This window comes from Saimiri boliviensis, chromosome 8 (genome assembly GCF_048565385.1).
Source record: "Saimiri boliviensis isolate mSaiBol1 chromosome 8, mSaiBol1.pri, whole genome shotgun sequence".
NCBI lineage: Eukaryota > Metazoa > Chordata > Mammalia > Primates > Cebidae > Saimiri > Saimiri boliviensis.
Window position 1 is genome coordinate 67,112,746 of NC_133456.1, and position 19,294 is coordinate 67,132,039.

The window sequence follows — 19,294 nt, forward strand, 5'->3', positions numbered from 1 at the left end:
GCAGATCAGTTTGTACGAAGCGGGTCTTCTTTGTTTTAAACGCATTCTTACTGCAAACTCTTATATGCTTCTCTAGGGCTGGAAATGACTGTTTCTAAATTCTCCAAAGAAAGGGTTTCTGAACTGCTGCAAACACACAGCAGTTTAGCTCTGGAAGTTGAAAGCACACATTGACAACCATTCTGCTAGATAGCTCCGTTTTTCTTTTACCACAAGGTACTTCTCTTTACAGCCTGTACTCCCAAGCACTCTGGAATGTCCAAACGCAGCCTTTAGAAGAAACGTGTTTCTACCTCGCTGAATGTAAACATAGATGCAACTTCCTAAAAGGAACCAACACACAGCAGATCAGTTTGTACGAAGCTGGTCTTCTGTGTTTTAAACGCATTCTTACTGCTAACTCTTATATGCGTCCCTAGGGCTGGAAATGACTGTTTCTACATTCTCCAAAGAAAGGGTTTCTGAACTGCTGCAAACACACAGCAGTTTAGCTCTGGAAGTTGAAAGCACACATTGACAAACATTCTGCTAGATAGCTCCGTTTTTGTATTACAGCAAGCTACTTCTCTTTACAGCCTGTATTCCCAAGCACTCTGGAATGTCCAAACGCAACTTTTAGAAGAAACGTGTTTCTGCCTCGCTGAATATAAACATAGATGCAACTTCCTAAAAGGAACCAACACAGAGCAGATCAGTTTGTGCGAATCAGGTCCTCTCTGTTTTAAATGCATTCTTACAGCTGACTCTTATATGCTTCTCTAGGGCTGGAAATGACTGTTTCTACATTCTCCAAAGAAAGGGTTTCTGAACTGCTACAAACACACAGCAGTTTTGCTCTGGAAGTTGAATGCACACATTGATAACCATTCTGCTAGATAGCTCCGTTTTAGTTTTACAGCAAGGTACTTCTCTTTACAGCCTGTACTCCCAAGGACTCTGGAATGTCCAAACGCAACTTTTAGGAGAAACGTGTTTCTACCTCGCTGAATGTAAACATAGATGCAACTTCCTAAAAGGGACCAACACACAGCAGATCAGTTTGTACGAAGCGGGTCTTCTGTGCTTTAAACGCATTCTTACTGCTAACTCTTATATGCGTCTCTAGGGCGGGAAATGACTGTTTCTATATTCTCCAAAGAAAGGGTTTCTGAACTGCTGCAAACACACAGAAGTTTAGCTCTGGAAGTTGAATGCACACATTGACAACCATTCTTCTAGATAGCTCCGTTTTAGTTTTACAGCAAGGTACTTCTCTTTACAGCCTGTACTCCCAAGCACTCTGGAATGTCCAAACACAGCTTTTAGAAGAAACGTGTTTCTACCTCGCTGAATGTAAACATAGATGCAACTTACTAAAAGGAACCAACACACAGCAGATCAGATTGTACGAAGCGGGTCTTCTGTGTCTTAAACGCTTTCTTACTGCTAACTTTTATATGCGTCTCTAGGGCTGGAAATGACTGTTTCTACATTCTCCAAAGAAAGGGTTTCTGAACTGCTGCAAACACACTGCAGTTTATCTCTGGAAGTTGAATGCACACATTGACAACCATTCTGCTAGATAGCTCCGTTTTTGTTTTACAGCAAGGTACATCCCTTTACAGCATGTATTCCCAAGCATTCTGGAATGTCCAAACGCAGCTTTTAGAAGAAACGTGTTTCTGCCTCGCTGAATATAAACATAGATGCAACTTCCTAAAAGGAACCAACACAGAGCAGATCAGTTTGTACGAAGCGGGTCTTCTGAGTTTTAAACGCATTCTTACTGCAAACTCTTATATGCTTCTCTAGGGCTGGAAATGACTGTTTCTACATTCTCCAAAGAAAGGGTTTCTGAACTGCTGCAAACACACAGAAGTTTAGATGTGGAAGTTGAATGCACACATTGACAACCATTCTGCTAGATAGCTCCGTTTTAGTTTTACAGCAAGGTACTTCTCTTTACAGCCTGTACTCCCAAGCACTCTGGAATGTCCAACCGCAGCTTTTAGAAGAAACGTGTTTCTACCTCGCTGAATGTAAACATAGATGCAACTTCCTAAAAGGAACCAACACACAGCAGATCAGTTTGTACGAAGCGGGTCTTCTGTGTTTTAAACGCATTCTTACTGCTAACTCCTATAAGTGTCACTAGGGCTGGAAATGACTGTTTCTACATTCTCCAAAGAAAGGGTTTCTGGACTGCTGCAAACACACAGCAGTTTATCTCTGGAAGTTGAATGCACACATTGACAACCATTGTGCTAGATAGCTCCGTTTTAGTTTTACAGCAAGGTAATTCTCTTTATAGCCTGTACTCCCTAGCACTCTGGAATGTCCAAATGCAGCTTTTAGAAGAAACATGTTTCTACCTCTTTGAATGTAAAGATAACTGCAACTTCCTAAAAGGAACCAACACACAACAGATCAGTTTGTACGAAGCGGGTCTTCTGTGTTTTAAACGCATTCTTACTGCTAACTCATATATACGTCTCTAGGGCTGCAAATGACTGTTTCTACATTCTCCAAAGAAAGGGTTTCTGAACTGCTGCAAACACAAATCAGTTTACCTCTGGAAGTTGAATGCACACATTGACAAACATTCTGCTAGATAGCTCCGTTTTTGTTTTACAGCAAGGTACTTCTCTTTACAGCCTGTACTGCCATCCACTCTGGAATGTCCAAACCAAGTTTTTAGAAGATACGTGTTTCTGCATCGCTGAATCTAAACATTGATGCAACTTCCTAAAATGAACCAACACACAGCAGATCAGTTTGTACAAAGAGGGTCTTCTGTGTTTTAAACGCATTCTGACTGCTAACTCTTATATGCGTCTCTAGGGCTGGAAATGACTGTTTCTACATTCTCCAAAGAAAGGGTTTCTGAACTGCTGCAAACACACAGCAGTTTAGCTCTTTAAGTTTAATGCACACATTGACAACCATTCTGCTACATAGCTCCGTTTTTGTTTTACAGCAAAGTACTTCTCTTTACAGCCTGTACTCCCAAGCACTCTGGAATGTCCAAACGCAGCTTTTAGAAGAAACGTGTTTCTGCCTCGCTTAATATAAACATAGATGCAACTTCCTAAAAGGAACCAACACAGAGCAGATCAGTTTGTACGAAGCGGGTCTTTTTTGTTTTAAACGCATTCTTACTGCTAACTCTTATATGCGTCTCTAGGGCTGGAAATGACTGATTCTACATTCTCCAAAGAAAGGGTTTCTGAACTGCTGGAAACACACATCAGTTTACCTCCGGAAGCTGAATGCACACATTGACAGCCATTCTGCTAGATAGCTCCATTTTTGTTTTAGAGCAATTTGCATCTCTTTACAGCCTGTACTGCCATCCACTCTGGAATGTTAAAACGAAGTTTTTAGAAGATACGTTTTTCTGCCTCGCTGAATCTAAACATAGATGCAACTTCCAAAAAGGAACCAACACAGAGCAAATCAGTTTGTACGAAGCGGGTCTTCTGTGTTTTAAACGCATTCCTACTGCTAACTCTTATATGCGTCTCAAGGGCTGGAAATGACTGTTTCTACATTCTCCAAAGAAAAGGTTTCTGAACTCCTGCAAACACACATCAGTTTAGCTCTGAAAGTTGAATGAACACATTGACAACCATTCTGCTAGATAGCTCCGTTTTTGTTTTACAGCAAGGTACTTCTCTTTACAGCCTATACTCCCAAGCACTCTGAAATGTCCAATCGCAGCTTTTAGAAGAAACGTGTTTCTGCCTCGCTGAATGTAAACATAGATGCAACTTCCTAAAAGGATCCAACACACAGCAGATCAGTTTGTACGAAGCGGGTCTTCTGTGTTTTAAACGCATTCTTACTGCTAACTCTTATATGCTTCTCTAGGGCTGGAAATGACTGTTTCTACGTTCTCCAAAGCAAGGGTTTCTGAACTGCTGCAAACACACAGCAGTTTAGCTCTCGAAGTTGAATGCACACATTGACAACCATTCTGATAGATAGCTTTGTTTTTGTTTTACAGCAAGGTACTTCTCTTTACAGCCTGTACTCCCAAGCACTCTGGAATGTCCAAACGCAGCTTTTGAAGAAACTTGTTTCTACGCCTGTAAATGTAAACATAGATGCAACTTCCTAAAACGAACCAACACACAGCAGATCACTTTGTACGAAGCGGGTCTTCTGTGTTTTAAACGCATTCTTACTGCTAACTCTTATATGCGTCTCTAGGGCTGGAAATGACTGTTTCTACATTCTCCAAAGAAAGGGTTTCTGAACTGCTGCAATCACACAGAAGTTTAGCTATGGAAGTTGAATGCACACATTGACAACCATTCTGCTAGATAGCTCCGTTTTTGTTTTACAGCAAGGTACTTCTCTTAACATCCTGTACTCCCAAGCACTCAGGAATGTCCAAACGCAGTTTTTAGAAGAAACGCGTTTCTACCTCGCTGAATGTAAACATAGATGCAACTTCCTAAAAGGAACCAACACACAGCAGATCAGTTTGTACAAAGAGGGTCTTCTCTTTTTTAAACGCATTCTTACTGCTAACTCTTACATGCGTCTCTAGGGCTGGAAATGACTGTTTCTACATTCTCCAAAGAAAGGGTTTTTGAACTGCTGCAAACACACAGCTGTTTAGCTCTGGAAGATGAATGCACACATTGACAACCATTCTGCTAGATAGCTCCGTTTTTGTTTTACAGCAAGGTACTTCTCTTTACAGCCTGTACTCCCAAGCACTCTGGAATGTCCAAACGCAGCTTTTAGAAGAAACGTGTTTCCACCTCGCTGAATGTAAACATAGTTGCAACTTCCTAAAAGGAACCAACACATAGCAGATCAGTTTGTACGAAGCGGGTCTTCTGTGATTTAAACGCAATCTTACTGCTAACTCTTATATGTGTCTCTACGGCTGGAAATGACTGTTTCTACATTCTCCAAAGAAAGGGTTTCTGAACTCCTGCAAACACACAGCAGTTTAGCTCTGGAAGTTGAATGCACACATTGACAACCATTCTGCTAGATAGCTCCGTTTTTGTTTTACAGCAAGGTACTTCTCTTTACAGCCTGTACTCCAAAACACTCTGGAATGTCCAAACGCAGCTTTCAGAAGAAACGTGTTTCTACCTCGTTGAATGTAAATATAACTGCAACTTCCTTAAAGGAACCAACACACAACAGATCAGTTTGTACGAAGCGGGTCTTCTGGGTTTTAAACGCATTCTAACTGCTAACTCTTATATGCATCTCTAGGGCTGGAAATGGCTGTTTCCACATTCTCCAAAGAAAAGGTTTCTGAACTGCTGCAAACACACATCAGTTTACCTCTGGAAGTTCAATGCACACACTGACAGCCATTCTGCTAGATAGCTCCGTTTTTGTTTTAGAGCAATGTACTTCTCTTTACAGCCTGTACTGCCATCCACTCCGCAATGTCCAAACGCAGCTTTTAGAAGAAACGTGTTTCTGCCTCGCTGAATATAAACATAGATGCAACTTCCTAAAAGGAACCAACACAGAGCAGATCAGTTTGTACGAAGCGGGTCTTCTTTGTTTTAAACGCATTCTTACTGCTAACTCTTATATGCTTCTCTAGGGCTGTAAATGACTGTTTCTACATTCTCCAAAGAAAAAGTTTCTGAACTGCTGCAAACACACAGAAGTTTAGCTCTGGAAGTTGAATGCACACATTGACAACCATTCTGCTAGATAGCTCCGTTTTTGTTTTACAGGAAGGTACTTCTATTTACAGCCTGTACTCCCAAGCACTCTGGAATGTCCAAACGCAGCTTTTAGAAGAAACGTGTTTCTACCTCGCTGAATGTAAACATAGATCCAACTTCCTAAAAGGAACCAACACAGAGCAGATCAGTTTGTACGAAGCGGGTCTTCTGTGTTTTAAACGCATTCTTAATGCTAACTCTTATTTTCGTCTCTAGGGCTGGAAATGACTGTTTCTACATTCTCCAAAGAAAGGGTTTCTGAACTGCTGCAAACACACAGAAGTTTAGCTCTGGAAGTTGAATGCACACATTTACAACCATTCTGCTAGATAGCTCCGTTTTTGTTTTACCGCAAGGTACTTCTCTTTAGAGCCTGTACTCCCAAGGTCTCTGGAATGTCCAAACGCAGCTATTAGAAGAAACGTGTTTCTACCTCGCTGAATGTAAACATAGATGCAACTTCCTAAAAGGAACCAACACAGAGCAGATCAGTTTGTACGAAGCGGGTCTTCTGTGTTTTAAATGCATTCTTACTGCTAACTCTTATATGCGTGTCTAGGGCTGGAAATGACTGTTTCTACATTCTCCAAAGAAACGGTTTCTGAACTGCTGCAAACACACATCAGTTTAGCTCTGGAAGCTGAATGCACACATTGACAACCATTATGCTAGATAGCTCCGTTTTTGTTTTACAGCAAGGTACTTCTCTTTACAGCCTGTATTCGCAAGCACTCTGGAATGTCCAAACGCAGCTTTTAGAAGAAACGTGTTTCTGCCTCGCTGAATCTAAACATAGATGCAACTTCCTAAAAGGAACCAACACAGAGCAGATCAGTTTGTACGAAGCGGGTCTTCTTTGTTTTAAACGCATACTTACTGCTAAATCTAATATGCGTCTCTAGGGCTGGAAATGACTGTTTCTACATTCTCCAAAGAAAAGGTTTCTGAACTCCTGCAAACACACATCAGTTTAGCTCTGGAAATTGAATGCACACATTGACAAACATTCTGCTAGGTAGCTCCGTTTTTGTTTTACAGCAAGGTACTTCTCTGTACAGCCTGTACTCCCAAGCACTCTGGAATGTCCAAACGCAGCTTTTAGAAGAAACGTGTTTCTACCTCGCTGAATGTAAACATAGATGCCACTTCCTAAAAGGAACCAACACAGAGCAGATCAGTTTGTACGAAGCGGGTCTTCTGTGTTTTAAACGCATTCTTACTGCTAACTCTTATATCCGTCTCTAGGCCTGGAAATGACTGTTTCTACATTCTCCAAAGAAAGGGTTTCTGAACTGCTGCAAACACACAGCAGTTTAGCTCTGGAAGGTGAATGCACACATTGACAACCATTCTGCTAGATAGCTCCGTTTTTGTTTTACAGCAAAGTACTTCTCATTACAGCCTGTACTCCCAAGCACTCTGGAATGTCCATACACAGCTTTTAGAAGAAACGTGTTTCTACCTCGCTGAATGTAAACATAGATGCAACTTCCTAAAAGGAACCAACACACAGCAGATCAGTTTGTACGAACCGGGTCTTCTGTGTTATAAACGCATTCTTACTGCTAACGCTTATGTGCGTCTCTAGGGCTGGAAATGACTGTTTCTACATTCTCCAAAGAAAGGGTTTCTGAACTGCTGCAAACAAATATCAGTTTAACTCTGGAAGTTGAATGGACACTTTGACAACCCTTCTGCTAGATATCTCCGTTTTTGTTTTCGAGCAATGTACTTCTCTTTACAGCCTGTACTGCCCTCCACTCTGGAATGCCCAAACCAAGCTTTTAGAAGAAACGTGTTTCTGCCTCGCTGAATCCAAACATAGATGCAACTTCCTAAAAGGAACCAACACACAGCAGATCAGTTTGTACGAAGTGGGTCTTCTGTGTTTAAACGCATTCTTACTTCTAACTCTTATATGCGTGTCTAGGGCTGGAAATGACTGTTTCTACATTCTCCAAAGAAAGGGTTTCTGAACTGCTTCAAACACACAGCAGTTTAGCTCTGGAAGTTGAATGTACACATTGACAGCCATTCTGCTAGATAACTGCATTTTTGTTTTACAGCAAGTTACTTCTCTTTACAGCCTGTACTCCCAAGCACTCTGGAATGTCCAAATGCAGCTTTTAGAAGAAATGTGTTTCTACCTCGCAGAATGTAATCATAGATGCAACTTCCTAAAAGGAACCAACACAGAGCAGATCAGTTTGTACGAAGCTGGTCTTCTGTGTTTTAAACGCATTCTTACTGCTAACTCTTATATCCGTCTCTAGGGCTGGAAATGACTGTTTCTACATTCTCCAAAGAAAGGGTTTCTGAACTGCTACAAACACACAGCAGATTAGCTCTGGAAGTTCATTGCACACATTGACAACCATTCTACTAGATAGCTCTGTTTTAGTTTTACAGCAAGGTACTTCTCTTTACAGCCTGTACTCCCAAGCACTCTGGAATGTCCAAACGCAGCTTTTAGAAGAAACGTGTTTCTACCTCGCTGAATGTAAACATAGATGCAACTTCCTAAAAGGAACCAACACAGAGCAGATCAGTTTGTACGAAGCGGGTCTTCTTTGTTTTAAACGCATTCTTACTGCAAACTCTTATATGCTTCTCTAGGGCTGGAAATGACTGTTTCTAAATTCTCCAAAGAAAGGGTTTCTGAACTGCTGCAAACACACAGCAGTTTAGCTCTGGAAGTTGAAAGCACACATTGACAACCATTCTGCTAGATAGCTCCGTTTTTCTTTTACCACAAGGTACTTCTCTTTACAGCCTGTACTCCCAAGCACTCTGGAATGTCCAAACGCAGCCTTTAGAAGAAACGTGTTTCTACCTCGCTGAATGTAAACATAGATGCAACTTCCTAAAAGGAACCAACACACAGCAGATCAGTTTGTACGAAGCTGGTCTTCTGTGTTTTAAACGCATTCTTACTGCTAACTCTTATATGCGTCCCTAGGGCTGGAAATGACTGTTTCTACATTCTCCAAAGAAAGGGTTTCTGAACTGCTGCAAACACACAGCAGTTTAGCTCTGGAAGTTGAAAGCACACATTGACAAACATTCTGCTAGATAGCTCCGTTTTTGTATTACAGCAAGCTACTTCTCTTTACAGCCTGTATTCCCAAGCACTCTGGAATGTCCAAACGCAACTTTTAGAAGAAACGTGTTTCTGCCTCGCTGAATATAAACATAGATGCAACTTCCTAAAAGGAACCAACACAGAGCAGATCAGTTTGTGCGAATCAGGTCCTCTCTGTTTTAAATGCATTCTTACAGCTGACTCTTATATGCTTCTCTAGGGCTGGAAATGACTGTTTCTACATTCTCCAAAGAAAGGGTTTCTGAACTGCTACAAACACACAGCAGTTTTGCTCTGGAAGTTGAATGCACACATTGATAACCATTCTGCTAGATAGCTCCGTTTTAGTTTTACAGCAAGGTACTTCTCTTTACAGCCTGTACTCCCAAGGACTCTGGAATGTCCAAACGCAACTTTTAGGAGAAACGTGTTTCTACCTCGCTGAATGTAAACATAGATGCAACTTCCTAAAAGGGACCAACACACAGCAGATCAGTTTGTACGAAGCGGGTCTTCTGTGCTTTAAACGCATTCTTACTGCTAACTCTTATATGCGTCTCTAGGGCGGGAAATGACTGTTTCTATATTCTCCAAAGAAAGGGTTTCTGAACTGCTGCAAACACACAGAAGTTTAGCTCTGGAAGTTGAATGCACACATTGACAACCATTCTTCTAGATAGCTCCGTTTTAGTTTTACAGCAAGGTACTTCTCTTTACAGCCTGTACTCCCAAGCACTCTGGAATGTCCAAACACAGCTTTTAGAAGAAACGTGTTTCTACCTCGCTGAATGTAAACATAGATGCAACTTACTAAAAGGAACCAACACACAGCAGATCAGATTGTACGAAGCGGGTCTTCTGTGTCTTAAACGCTTTCTTACTGCTAACTTTTATATGCGTCTCTAGGGCTGGAAATGACTGTTTCTACATTCTCCAAAGAAAGGGTTTCTGAACTGCTGCAAACACACTGCAGTTTATCTCTGGAAGTTGAATGCACACATTGACAACCATTCTGCTAGATAGCTCCGTTTTTGTTTTACAGCAAGGTACATCCCTTTACAGCATGTATTCCCAAGCATTCTGGAATGTCCAAACGCAGCTTTTAGAAGAAACGTGTTTCTGCCTCGCTGAATATAAACATAGATGCAACTTCCTAAAAGGAACCAACACAGAGCAGATCAGTTTGTACGAAGCGGGTCTTCTGAGTTTTAAACGCATTCTTACTGCAAACTCTTATATGCTTCTCTAGGGCTGGAAATGACTGTTTCTACATTCTCCAAAGAAAGGGTTTCTGAACTGCTGCAAACACACAGAAGTTTAGATGTGGAAGTTGAATGCACACATTGACAACCATTCTGCTAGATAGCTCCGTTTTAGTTTTACAGCAAGGTACTTCTCTTTACAGCCTGTACTCCCAAGCACTCTGGAATGTCCAACCGCAGCTTTTAGAAGAAACGTGTTTCTACCTCGCTGAATGTAAACATAGATGCAACTTCCTAAAAGGAACCAACACACAGCAGATCAGTTTGTACGAAGCGGGTCTTCTGTGTTTTAAACGCATTCTTACTGCTAACTCCTATAAGTGTCACTAGGGCTGGAAATGACTGTTTCTACATTCTCCAAAGAAAGGGTTTCTGGACTGCTGCAAACACACAGCAGTTTATCTCTGGAAGTTGAATGCACACATTGACAACCATTGTGCTAGATAGCTCCGTTTTAGTTTTACAGCAAGGTAATTCTCTTTATAGCCTGTACTCCCTAGCACTCTGGAATGTCCAAATGCAGCTTTTAGAAGAAACATGTTTCTACCTCTTTGAATGTAAAGATAACTGCAACTTCCTAAAAGGAACCAACACACAACAGATCAGTTTGTACGAAGCGGGTCTTCTGTGTTTTAAACGCATTCTTACTGCTAACTCATATATACGTCTCTAGGGCTGCAAATGACTGTTTCTACATTCTCCAAAGAAAGGGTTTCTGAACTGCTGCAAACACAAATCAGTTTACCTCTGGAAGTTGAATGCACACATTGACAAACATTCTGCTAGATAGCTCCGTTTTTGTTTTACAGCAAGGTACTTCTCTTTACAGCCTGTACTGCCATCCACTCTGGAATGTCCAAACCAAGTTTTTAGAAGATACGTGTTTCTGCATCGCTGAATCTAAACATTGATGCAACTTCCTAAAATGAACCAACACACAGCAGATCAGTTTGTACAAAGAGGGTCTTCTGTGTTTTAAACGCATTCTGACTGCTAACTCTTATATGCGTCTCTAGGGCTGGAAATGACTGTTTCTACATTCTCCAAAGAAAGGGTTTCTGAACTGCTGCAAACACACAGCAGTTTAGCTCTTTAAGTTTAATGCACACATTGACAACCATTCTGCTACATAGCTCCGTTTTTGTTTTACAGCAAAGTACTTCTCTTTACAGCCTGTACTCCCAAGCACTCTGGAATGTCCAAACGCAGCTTTTAGAAGAAACGTGTTTCTGCCTCGCTTAATATAAACATAGATGCAACTTCCTAAAAGGAACCAACACAGAGCAGATCAGTTTGTACGAAGCGGGTCTTTTTTGTTTTAAACGCATTCTTACTGCTAACTCTTATATGCGTCTCTAGGGCTGGAAATGACTGATTCTACATTCTCCAAAGAAAGGGTTTCTGAACTGCTGGAAACACACATCAGTTTACCTCCGGAAGCTGAATGCACACATTGACAGCCATTCTGCTAGATAGCTCCATTTTTGTTTTAGAGCAATTTGCATCTCTTTACAGCCTGTACTGCCATCCACTCTGGAATGTTAAAACGAAGTTTTTAGAAGATACGTTTTTCTGCCTCGCTGAATCTAAACATAGATGCAACTTCCAAAAAGGAACCAACACAGAGCAAATCAGTTTGTACGAAGCGGGTCTTCTGTGTTTTAAACGCATTCCTACTGCTAACTCTTATATGCGTCTCAAGGGCTGGAAATGACTGTTTCTACATTCTCCAAAGAAAAGGTTTCTGAACTCCTGCAAACACACATCAGTTTAGCTCTGAAAGTTGAATGAACACATTGACAACCATTCTGCTAGATAGCTCCGTTTTTGTTTTACAGCAAGGTACTTCTCTTTACAGCCTATACTCCCAAGCACTCTGAAATGTCCAATCGCAGCTTTTAGAAGAAACGTGTTTCTGCCTCGCTGAATGTAAACATAGATGCAACTTCCTAAAAGGATCCAACACACAGCAGATCAGTTTGTACGAAGCGGGTCTTCTGTGTTTTAAACGCATTCTTACTGCTAACTCTTATATGCTTCTCTAGGGCTGGAAATGACTGTTTCTACGTTCTCCAAAGCAAGGGTTTCTGAACTGCTGCAAACACACAGCAGTTTAGCTCTCGAAGTTGAATGCACACATTGACAACCATTCTGATAGATAGCTTTGTTTTTGTTTTACAGCAAGGTACTTCTCTTTACAGCCTGTACTCCCAAGCACTCTGGAATGTCCAAACGCAGCTTTTGAAGAAACTTGTTTCTACGCCTGTAAATGTAAACATAGATGCAACTTCCTAAAACGAACCAACACACAGCAGATCACTTTGTACGAAGCGGGTCTTCTGTGTTTTAAACGCATTCTTACTGCTAACTCTTATATGCGTCTCTAGGGCTGGAAATGACTGTTTCTACATTCTCCAAAGAAAGGGTTTCTGAACTGCTGCAATCACACAGAAGTTTAGCTATGGAAGTTGAATGCACACATTGACAACCATTCTGCTAGATAGCTCCGTTTTTGTTTTACAGCAAGGTACTTCTCTTAACATCCTGTACTCCCAAGCACTCAGGAATGTCCAAACGCAGTTTTTAGAAGAAACGCGTTTCTACCTCGCTGAATGTAAACATAGATGCAACTTCCTAAAAGGAACCAACACACAGCAGATCAGTTTGTACAAAGAGGGTCTTCTCTTTTTTAAACGCATTCTTACTGCTAACTCTTACATGCGTCTCTAGGGCTGGAAATGACTGTTTCTACATTCTCCAAAGAAAGGGTTTTTGAACTGCTGCAAACACACAGCTGTTTAGCTCTGGAAGATGAATGCACACATTGACAACCATTCTGCTAGATAGCTCCGTTTTTGTTTTACAGCAAGGTACTTCTCTTTACAGCCTGTACTCCCAAGCACTCTGGAATGTCCAAACGCAGCTTTTAGAAGAAACGTGTTTCCACCTCGCTGAATGTAAACATAGTTGCAACTTCCTAAAAGGAACCAACACATAGCAGATCAGTTTGTACGAAGCGGGTCTTCTGTGATTTAAACGCAATCTTACTGCTAACTCTTATATGTGTCTCTACGGCTGGAAATGACTGTTTCTACATTCTCCAAAGAAAGGGTTTCTGAACTCCTGCAAACACACAGCAGTTTAGCTCTGGAAGTTGAATGCACACATTGACAACCATTCTGCTAGATAGCTCCGTTTTTGTTTTACAGCAAGGTACTTCTCTTTACAGCCTGTACTCCAAAACACTCTGGAATGTCCAAACGCAGCTTTCAGAAGAAACGTGTTTCTACCTCGTTGAATGTAAATATAACTGCAACTTCCTTAAAGGAACCAACACACAACAGATCAGTTTGTACGAAGCGGGTCTTCTGGGTTTTAACGCATTCTAACTGCTAACTCTTATATGCATCTCTAGGGCTGGAAATGGCTGTTTCCACATTCTCCAAAGAAAAGGTTTCTGAACTGCTGCAAACACACATCAGTTTACCTCTGGAAGTTCAATGCACACACTGACAGCCATTCTGCTAGATAGCTCCGTTTTTGTTTTAGAGCAATGTACTTCTCTTTACAGCCTGTACTGCCATCCACTCCGCAATGTCCAAACGCAGCTTTTAGAAGAAACGTGTTTCTGCCTCGCTGAATATAAACATAGATGCAACTTCCTAAAAGGAACCAACACAGAGCCAGATCAGTTGTACGAAGCGGGTCTTTCTTTGTTTTAAACGCATTCTTACTGCTAACTCTTATATGCTTCTCTAGGGCTGTAAATGACTGTTTCTACATTCTCCAAAGAAAAAGTTTCTGAACTGCTGCAAACACACAGAAGTTTAGCTCTGGAAGTTGAATGCACACATTGACAACCATTCTGCTAGATAGCTCCGTTTTTGTTTTACAGGAAGGTACTTCTATTTACAGCCTGTACTCCCAAGCACTCTGGAATGTCCAAACGCAGCTTTTAGAAGAAACGTGTTTCTACCTCGCTGAATGTAAACATAGATCCAACTTCCTAAAAGGAACCAACACAGAGCAGATCAGTTTGTACGAAGCGGGTCTTCTGTGTTTTAAACGCATTCTTAATGCTAACTCTTATTTTCGTCTCTAGGGCTGGAAATGACTGTTTCTACATTCTCCAAAGAAAGGGTTTCTGAACTGCTGCAAACACACAGAAGTTTAGCTCTGGAAGTTGAATGCACACATTTACAACCATTCTGCTAGATAGCTCCGTTTTTGTTTTACCGCAAGGTACTTCTCTTTAGAGCCTGTACTCCCAAGGTCTCTGGAATGTCCAAACGCAGCTATTAGAAGAAACGTGTTTCTACCTCGCTGAATGTAAACATAGATGCAACTTCCTAAAAGGAACCAACACAGAGCAGATCAGTTTGTACGAAGCGGGTCTTCTGTGTTTTAAATGCATTCTTACTGCTAACTCTTATATGCGTGTCTAGGGCTGGAAATGACTGTTTCTACATTCTCCAAAGAAACGGTTTCTGAACTGCTGCAAACACACATCAGTTTAGCTCTGGAAGCTGAATGCACACATTGACAACCATTATGCTAGATAGCTCCGTTTTTGTTTTACAGCAAGGTACTTCTCTTTACAGCCTGTATTCGCAAGCACTCTGGAATGTCCAAACGCAGCTTTTAGAAGAAACGTGTTTCTGCCTCGCTGAATCTAAACATAGATGCAACTTCCTAAAAGGAACCAACACAGAGCAGATCAGTTTGTACGAAGCGGGTCTTCTTTGTTTTAAACGCATACTTACTGCTAAATCTAATATGCGTCTCTAGGGCTGGAAATGACTGTTTCTACATTCTCCAAAGAAAAGGTTTCTGAACTCCTGCAAACACACATCAGTTTAGCTCTGGAAATTGAATGCACACATTGACAAACATTCTGCTAGGTAGCTCCGTTTTTGTTTTACAGCAAGGTACTTCTCTGTACAGCCTGTACTCCCAAGCACTCTGGAATGTCCAAACGCAGCTTTTAGAAGAAACGTGTTTCTACCTCGCTGAATGTAAACATAGATGCCACTTCCTAAAAGGAACCAACACAGAGCAGATCAGTTTGTACGAAGCGGGTCTTCTGTGTTTTAAACGCATTCTTACTGCTAACTCTTATATCCGTCTCTAGGCCTGGAAATGACTGTTTCTACATTCTCCAAAGAAAGGGTTTCTGAACTGCTGCAAACACACAGCAGTTTAGCTCTGGAAGGTGAATGCACACATTGACAACCATTCTGCTAGATAGCTCCGTTTTTGTTTTACAGCAAAGTACTTCTCATTACAGCCTGTACTCCCAAGCACTCTGGAATGTCCATACACAGCTTTTAGAAGAAACGTGTTTCTACCTCGCTGAATGTAAACATAGATGCAACTTCCTAAAAGGAACCAACACACAGCAGATCAGTTTGTACGAACCGGGTCTTCTGTGTTATAAACGCATTCTTACTGCTAACGCTTATGTGCGTCTCTAGGGCTGGAAATGACTGTTTCTACATTCTCCAAAGAAAGGGTTTCTGAACTGCTGCAAACAAATATCAGTTTAACTCTGGAAGTTGAATGGACACTTTGACAACCCTTCTGCTAGATATCTCAGTTTTTGTTTTCGAGCAATGTACTTCTCTTTACAGCCTGTACTGCCCTCCACTCTGGAATGCCCAAACCAAGCTTTTAGAAGAAACGTGTTTCTGCCTCGCTGAATCCAAACATAGATGCAACTTCCTAAAAGGAACCAACACACAGCAGATCAGTTTGTACGAAGTGGGTCTTCTGTGTTTAAACGCATTCTTACTTCTAACTCTTATATGCGTGTCTAGGGCTGGAAATGACTGTTTCTACATTCTCCAAAGAAAGGGTTTCTGAACTGCTTCAAACACACAGCAGTTTAGCTCTGGAAGTTGAATGTACACATTGACAGCCATTCTGCTAGATAACTGCATTTTTGTTTTACAGCAAGTTACTTCTCTTTACAGCCTGTACTCCCAAGCACTCTGGAATGTCCAAATGCAGCTTTTAGAAGAAATGTGTTTCTACCTCGCAGAATGTAATCATAGATGCAACTTCCTAAAAGGAACCAACACAGAGCAGATCAGTTTGTACGAAGCTGGTCTTCTGTGTTTTAAACGCATTCTTACTGCTAACTCTTATATCCGTCTCTAGGGCTGGAAATGACTGTTTCTACATTCTCCAAAGAAAGGGTTTCTGAACTGCTGCAAACACATATCAGTTTAACGATGGAAGTTGAATGTACACATTGACAACCATTCTGCTAGATAGCTCCATTTTCGTTTTACAGAAATGTACTTCTTTTTACAACCTGTACTGCCATTAACTCTGGAATGTCCAAACGAAGCTTTTAGAAGAAATGTGTTTCTGCCTCGCTGAATCTAAACATAGATGCAACTTCCTAAAAGGAACCAACACAGAGCAGATCAGTTTGTACGAAGTGGGTCTTCTTTGTTTTAAACGCATTCTTACTGCTAACTCTTATATGCGTCTCTAGGGCTGGAAATGACTCTTTCTACATTCTCCAAAGAAAGGGTTTCTGAACTGCTGCAAACACACATCAGTTTAGCTCTGGAAGTTGAATGCACACATTGACAACCATTCTGCTAGATAGCTCCGTTTCTCTTTTACAGCAAGGTACTTCTCTTTAAAGTCTGTACTCCCAAGCACTCTGGAATGTCCTAACGCAGCTTTTAGAAGAAATGTTTTTCTGCCTCGCTGAATCTAAACATAGATGCAACTTCCTAAAAGGAACCAACACCCAGCAGATCCGTTTTTACGAAGCGGGTCTTCCGTGTTTTAAATACATTCTTACTGCTAACTCTTATATGCATCTCTAGGGCTGGAAATGAGTGTTTCTACATTCTCCAAAGAAAGGTTTTCTGAACTGCTGCAAAAACACATCAGTTTAACTCTGGAAGTTGAATGCACACATTGACAACCATTCTGCTAGATAGCTCCGTTTTTGTTTTCGAGCAATGTACTTCTCTTTACAGCCTGTACTGCCATCCACTCTGGAATGTCCAAACGAAGCTTTTAGAAGAAACGTGTTTCTGCCTCGCTGAATCTAAACATAGATGAAACTTCCTAAAAGGAACCAACACACAGCAGATCAGTTTGTACGAAGTGGGTCTTCTGTGTTTAAACGCATTCTTACTGCTAACTCTTATATGCGTCTCTAAGGCTGGAAATGACAGTTTCTACATTCTCCAAAGAAAGGGTTTCTGAACTGCTGCAAACACACAAGAGTTTAGCTCTGGAAGTTGAATGCACACATTGACAACCACTCTGCTAGATAACTGCATTTTTGTTTTACAGCAAGTTACTTCTCTTTACAGCCTGTACTCCCAAGCACTCTGGAATGTCCAAATGCAGCTTTTAGAAGAAATGTGTTTCTACATCGCTGAATGTAAACATAGATGCAACTTCCTAAAAGGAACCAACGCACAGCAGAACAGTTTGTACGAAGCGGGTCTTCTGTGTTTTAAACGCATTCTTACTGCTAACTCTTATATCCGTCTCTAGGGCTGGAAATGACTGTTTCTACATTCTCCAAAGAAAGGGTTTCTGAACTGCTGCAAACTCATATCATTTTAACGATGGAAGTTGAATGTACACATTGACAACCATTCTGCTAGATAGCTCCATTTTCGTTTTACAGCAATGTACTTCTTTTTACAACCTGTACTGCCATCCACTCTGGAATGTCCAAACGAAGCTTTTAGAAGAAATGTGTTTCTGCCTCGCTGAATCTAAACATAGATGCAACTTTTTAAAAGGAACCAACACAGAGCAGATCAGTTTGTACGAAGCGGGTCTTCTTTGTTTTAAACGCATTCTTACTGCTAACTCTTCTATGCATCTCTAGGGCTGGAAATGAGTGTTTCTACATTCTCCAAAGAAAGGTTTTCTGAACTGCTGCAAAAACACATCAGTTTAACTCTGGAAGTTGAATGCACACATTGACAACCATTCTGCTAGATAGCTCCGTTTTTGTTTTAGAGCAATGTACTTCTCTTTAGAGCCTGTACTGCCATCCATTCTGGAATGTCCAAACGAAGCTTTTAGAAGAATCGTGTTTCTGACTCGCTGAATGTAAACATAGATGCAACTTCCTAAAAGGAACCAACACAGAGCAGATCAGTTTGTACGAAGCGGGTCTTCTGTGTTTTAAACACATTCTTACTGCTAACTCTTATATGCGTCTCTAGTGCTGGAAATGACTGTTTCTACATTCTCCAAAAAAGGGGTTTCTGAACTGCTGCAAACACACAGCAGTTTAACTCTGGAAGTTGGATGCACACATTGACAACCATTCTGATAGATAGCTCCATTTTCGTTTTACAGCAATGTACTTCTTTTTACAGCTTGTAGTGCCATCCACTCTGGAATGTCCAAACGAAGCTTTTAGAAGAAAAGTGTTTCTGCGTCGCTGAAAATAAACATAGATGCAACTTCCTAAAAGGAACCAACAGAGAGCAGATCAATTTGTACGAAGCGTGTCTTCTGTGTTTTAAACGCATTCTTACTGCTAACTCTTATGTGCGTCTCTAGGGCTGGAAATGACTGTTTCTACATTCTCCAAAGAAAGGGTTTCTGAACTGCTGCAAAAACAAAGCAGTTTAGCTCTGGAAGTTGAATGCACACATTGACAACCATTCTGCTAGATAGCTCCGTTTCTCTTTCACAGCAAGGTACTTCTCTTTAAAGTCTGTACTCCCAAGCACTCTGGAATGCCCAAACGCAGCTTTTAGAAGAAATGTGTTTCTGCCTCTCTGAATCTAAACATAGATGCAACTTCCTAAAAGGAGCCAACACCCAGCAGATCCGTTTTTACGAAGCGGGTCTTCCGTGTTTTAAATACAGTCTTACTGCTAACTCTTACATGCATCTCTAGGGCTGGAAATGAGTGTTTCTAAATTCTCCAAAGAAAGGTTTTCTGAACTGCTGCAAACACACATCAGTTTAACTCTGGAAGTTGAATGCACACATTGAGAACCATTCTGCTAGATAGCTCCGTTTTTGTTTTAGAGCAATGTACTTCTCTTTAGAGCCTGTACTGCCATCGATTCTGGAATGTCCAAACGAAGCTTTTAGAAGAATCGTGTTTCTGACTTGCTGAATGTAAACGTAGATGCAACTTCCTAAAAGGAACCAACACACAGCAGATCAGTTTGTACGAAGAGGGTCTTCTGTGTTTTAAACGCATTCTTACTGCTAACTCTTATATGCGTCTCTAGTGCTGGAAATGACTT